At 28.9% G+C, this 6,470-nt stretch overlaps 1 pseudogene; it reads left to right on the forward strand.

The window, feature by feature from the left end:
* On the forward strand, window positions 1-2,381 carry LOC111614393 (annotated as a pseudogene).
* Window positions 2,382-6,470: the final 4,089 nt, after the last annotated feature.

Below are 6,470 nucleotides of genomic sequence, written 5' to 3' on the forward strand. Positions count from 1 at the left end.
TGGCCCCAAAAATATGCCTTCGGCTGACTCTCAGCCAATTGATTACTTCAACTTATTCTTCACTGTGTCTTTGCTTTCTCTTATGGCAGCAGAATCAAACAGATATGCAAAGCAAGTCATAAATGACATGGGGGGGAAGGTGCCCCAATATCTTTGGAATTTCAAAAAAATTACGATTAATGAAATAAAGGGTTTTTTAGCTGTTGTTTTTTCGATGGGATTAGTAAAAAAAAGTAGTATTGCAAAATACTGGGCCACTACCGGATGTACAGTAACTCCGTGGTATGGCCAAATGTTTTCTAAGCACCGTTTTTGTCACTTGCTTCGATTCTTCCATCTTGTTGACAACAATAAGTTGCCTGGCAGAAGGGAACCAGGTTAAGATCCTCGAGCAAGGTATCTACCTTTAGAGGATCATGCGAATAGGGTGTTCCGACAACATTATACACCTCACAAGGAAATATCTATTGATGAAACATTGGTAGGTACCAAGAACCGTAGCAGCATGCTACAGTATATGCCTAATAAAAAACATCATAAATGGGGAATCAAGCTTTGGATGCTCTGTGACTCCGTTTCACATTACTGCCTGGGCTTTTTCACTTACAGAGGGGCCAAGTGCCAGGAGGAGAAGCAGAGCGTTTCAAAGTTTGGTGTGGCGTATACTGTGGTCATGAAGCTACTGGGGATTGGTAACTATATCAATAAAGGCTACCATGTTTTCGTTGATAATTATTTCATGTCGGTACCCCTGATTCGCAGCCTGTATTCTCTGAATACTTATATCACAGGAACAGTGCGGAGGAATAGGAAACTATTACCGCCTCAGTTAAAAGGCAAATTCTCTGTAGGACAGATCTCTTATTGCAGATCTGGTCCTATATTGGCATGTGGCCTTCGGGAAAGGAAATCAAAAATAGATCCTGTTATTCTTTTATCCAGCCATGCCCGGGCACGCGATGTCGAAATTGATAAACATGGGAAAGCTACATTCAAGCCAGAAATAGTTCATTCATATAATAAATTTATGGGTGGGGTAGACGTATCAGATCAAATGATGTATGCATATTTGGATGAAAGGAGAACTGTGAAGTATTGGAAGAAGGTAGCGTTCAATATCATGGCCAGGATGTTGTTGAACGCCTATCTTCTTTACAAGGAGAATTCACAATCCCAAGGCCAAGCCAGAATTATGCCTCGACTTGATTTTAACGAGGCGGTAATAGGAAGCCTGGCAGAAGAGTGGATGAAATGGAGGAAGAAGGAGAAGGAAGTTGTGCTACCCCCTCCAGACCCCCGAGGACCGGTGGGTCTAAGGAAATTGCCAGGTGTGGTAAGGTACCACTGCGCCGTGTGCAGCACTCCACAACAGAAGCGAACATCAAGGACAGCTTGCACACGGTGTGGAAAGGGCCTTCACCCAGAATGCCTGGTAAGACATAAATGTTAGCACAACAGGTAAATTGATATATTTCTGTTTTAGTTTTATATGCATGATTCTTGTAAAATGTACAAAACAATATTTTCTCTTACAGATCCAGTCCGGGTTTCTGCTACTTCCTCCATCTCCACTCTTCATACTTGGTTGGTGCAATAATTAATAATGGACAAACAACAGCTAATCAAAAATATAAAGATAAGTTACTTAGGTAAGGATTTCAGACTGCTTCATTTCCATCAGTTGATCATGTCGTGATGACTACATTCCCATTCAAAGAAACTCTCTCTGTTATGGTAGCATTTGCAACAGTGTATCCAAAACTGTGTCAATATCTCAAGGAAAGAAAACTATGTGCTCATTCAGTCATGAAAATTTCTAATAAAAAAGAAATTGTATTCTTAGCTCCTTTAGCTAAGCAAGATGAATTTTATGTTTCTGAAGCTTTTGAAATGAAGAAGAAATGCCATTTAATCAAGTTCAATCAGACTCAGTTATGTCAAAAATAACAGAAATAGGAGAAAAAATTTCAGATAAAAGAGAGACAGTATCTTCCTTACTTACATTTTTATAGAATACTTTTTAAAATTCTTAGCATTTAAATATATTATGTGATATTTAAAATGGTATCAAGCTATAAGAAAGATCTCCAATGTTATTTTCTCACTGTTACATTTATACAAAAAGATGTAGAATCATTTCAAGAGAATGATACACATGATCAGAATTAATTTTGGAAAGATAGGTGATAGCAACTAATCATCTTTTTTAATGTAGTAAATTTATTTAAAGTCATATTCAAATGATATATTCTTCCTTTATATGATGGAAATACCAATTTATCAGTGTTATAAAGAAAATCTATATTGCTAAGTCATTATCAAAAGTATTATATAAGATTATTATTCTAATATTGGCCATCACTTCAAAAAGTGCACTCTCATATAATGTACATATATACATATATAGATGTAAATTCTTTGTGTAATTAAGAATAATCTTTGTTTTGTGATATTTTCTTACATTTATAATTTTGTAATTTCCTTAATGTCAGCCATTAAATTTTTTATTGCAGAGATCCTCAAATTTAGAAATATTTCAGTAAAAAATGCAAATTGAGACTCTGCAGCCAGAGTGCCTTATTCAAGAATATATTTGCCATTTCAGTAACTATCTATATTTTTGATTAGCTGTTGTTTGTCCACCATTAATAATTATATAATTTTAATTAAAAATAAATATTTTGTAGTTGATTTTAGTTCAATCAGTATTTGAATTTTTAATATTCAATATTTTATCCTTTCTGTGTAAATTTCAGTATTTGTTTGCACAATGAAGATTGTGTAATGTTATGAATAATTTAAATAAGTAATTGTTGTAAATCTAATAGCATAATTCATTTCTTTCATGTCACAGGCTCTAAATTCAGCAATGGAATTGTAATGTGCATTACTGATATCATTCAGTAAAAATAGTTGTGAATGTTGTAATGTATAATCAGTGATGTATGATGAGTTAACATTAAACTATGTATAAATTATAAATATTACTCTACTGCTTGGTTGCTCAGATATTTATAAAATTATGTATATAAAGTTTGAAATTTATCACAAAAGATGTTACATGGAGAGATTATGAATAGAAGTTGTATGATATTCCTGAAACTCATAAAACATTTGTAAAAATGAATTTCATTGCTTTACAATGTGATAGCAATAGAAATATTTGTACAAAAGATGTTCCCTTTATTTTATTGATTATTTGCATTTGCTTTCATAAGGATTCTTTTAATTTTTTAATTATTATTATTTGTTAATAAAAAGTAATTTTTTTATTTTATTTGTTTTTGTACAAATTATTTGCTGTTCATAACTGTCCGTAATGTTCCAAACTTTTATTCAATTTTGTCGATTTATCTACAAAATAATAATGTTAAAAGACTTAAATGAGATTTGTTAAGTTGAAACAAACAAGTTTTTTTAAAGGAAACAAAATACATACATATATCTAAGTAATATATATATATAGCAAATTAATTACATGTTTTATAATATATTTTAAACCAAAAAATAATAGTAACATTTAATAAGTTTTTTAAACCTTGATCATACTGTAAATTCAAGATTTGTAAATTAAACAATTTATGGTAGAAAACAAATCAAATGTTGCATGATTTTTAAGCAAGATATTGCAGTTTAAAAAAACCTGAAATTAGCATAACAAAATATTCTGGCAGATATACAGATCTTGTAACCAATCTGGTAGGCTAAAAGAGGCCCCATTTAGAGCTTTGTTCCCATTTTTCTTGATAGGAAGAAATTTGTTTAACATTTCCTGTCAATAATTTACTTGGAATTCTTTGGAAAAAAGCATGTAAATTGGAAAATGGATTAATTTATTTAAAATTCAATCTTAGGAAACAGATATGAGACAAGATATAATTATTTCAAATAAGTGATGGAATACTCAGTCATTTTTAGATGTAAATATACATGTAAGCAAATGATCAATATAATAAATACTAAACTTGTTTAAACTATTCTAAAATTTAAACAATATGACTGTCATGTTTTCTATATTTTTTTGAAAATATGATGTATAATTTTGTATTTATAAAATTCTTACAAACAAACAAAAAAAAAAACTGTTCCAAGAATAAAATACGTCAAACAAAAAATAATGGTAAAAATGCAGTTCATAAGACCATGCATAAATCTACGAACTACATTTATATATAGAAATGTAATTAATTGGTGTGCATACATCTATAATGCAAATACAATAGAGACAATTTAGATTGATTACATTTAAATTAAAATTTAATATTTTTTAAATGACAAGTTTCTAACATAATATGCATATATACAGTCTAACAAAAGTATAAATACCTTTTTTTTAAATTAATTTTTAATTTATTACTTAGCAAAAGTTTTATAAGATAATTTTATATATTAATTAAATTATTTATACAAAGTTTTATCATAAGTAAAATAATTACATCATTTACACAATTTTTTAGATTTTGACTGTAACAATTATAAACACAGTATACAAAATATTAAAAACAATATATTTTAATTTATTAAAGCAAAAAAAACTTAAATTACTTTAAAAATTTGCAACACCAACTGGTTTCTACAGAAAATACAGGAATTCTGGACAACAATACAGGAACTAAGAAAGAAAAAAATTTAGACCATCAAATAAACAGAAATATCAGCTTGGAATCAATATTTTAATAGATTTTCAAATATTGACAATCCATCAAATATAAAAATTTCCACTTTGAATAACAGTTTGCTCGATTTGCCGTTTACCTACAATGAACTTGAAAATTCAATTCGAAAAATGAAATTAAAATTAGCTTCTGGTATTGATTTGATAACTCCCAAATTTGTCAAATTTTTACCTCCTTTGGGCAAACAAGTTCTACTTGACTCATTCAATTACTTTTATAACACATTAAAATATCCAGAAATTTGGAATACTGCTAAATTAGTATGATTTATAAAAAAGGACTTCATATGGAACCTGAGAACTACCGTCCGATTGCTCTTCTACCGGTATTAAGGAAATGCTTTACATCTATTTTAGTAAACCATTTTCAACGATGGACTCGTGAAATTAATCTTAACTCTGGATTTCAATACGCTTTTATTAAATCCAGGGGTACAGAATTTGCTATCTTCTTATCTTCAATTATTCAAATATATTTGCAGACAAAATGTAGAAAAATATATGCAGCCTTTATCGATATCACCAAAGCTTTTGATTATGTTCATATTTCGACATTGTTTAATAAATTAAAACAATATGGTGCAGGCAATAGATTTTCAGATTCGATTATGCACCTTTTTTCTTTTTATAATTCTTCATATTGTAAATGGCAACTTAATTAATCCAGAAATTATTAGAAATCGAGGAATACTTCAGGGTGAACCTCTTTTTCTGTATCTTTTTAATTTCTACATAAATAATTTATTTGATAATGATAACGAAGGAATATATATTAATGGACATTGTTTCCACTATATTTTATATGAAGATGATTTAGTATTATTAGCACCAACTTGTATAACATTACAGCATAAAATCGATAGAATAAATAAATACTTATCATCATTATATTTATTGATCAATGCTTCAAAAACAAAAATAATTATTTTTAGAAAAGATATTAAACTAACTAATCAAGCGAAAGACCTATTTAGATGGCAGACCTCTTGAAACCATTAACAATATAAAATACCTGGGTATTACTTTTAGTTGGAATGGATTATTTCAATAGCATTTAAAAATCCTTACTGCAAAAATTAATTCATTTATTGATAATACTATATATTTATGTTCAGCATTAATGATTTCTGATTTAAAACTCCAAATTAAAATTTTCAATGCTATAATTCTTCCTTCAATATTTTACGCCAGCCCAATCTGACTCTTGATCATTTTTACAAACTCGAAAAATTTCATATTAGTTATGTAAATTATTCAAGCTTGAGAGGACTGTACCAGGTTATTCTATTAGAGCAGATATAAACAGAATTCAACTATTTCCGTGGTTTTTAAAGAGATTAATAAGATTTTACTATTGACTTATAAATACAGATGATGAGAATATAAAATTTTTACACTAAAATATGTATCAAATTCAAATGTCTTAAATTCTACTAAACATACTTGCAATATGAATTCAATAATATACTTCAAACATATGGAATTTCAAATGAGTTATTCGATAAATCTGATACAAATTGGAAAAATAGATATTAATTATTTTTTTTTACAAAGTCAAAAACTGAATCTGACANCCGAAATGTGAAATGACCCATGGGTAATAGTTCATAGAAAAAGAATTAGGACATTGTCTCTGGATCGTACTAGTGTTGGGAACAAATCAGTTGTAAAAAGCCGATTACTCGATTGGATTATTTTTCTTAAATCGACTGATTCAGTTGTCTCGCATACTTCTATAGAAATTAAAGTTTTTGAAGTAATATATAAGAAAAATATATTCAAAAACTTAAAAAAA

This window comes from Centruroides sculpturatus, unplaced genomic scaffold, assembly GCF_000671375.1.
Source record: "Centruroides sculpturatus isolate CEXI.00-Female unplaced genomic scaffold, Cexi_2.0 scaffold2162, whole genome shotgun sequence".
Taxonomy (NCBI): domain Eukaryota; kingdom Metazoa; phylum Arthropoda; class Arachnida; order Scorpiones; family Buthidae; genus Centruroides; species Centruroides sculpturatus.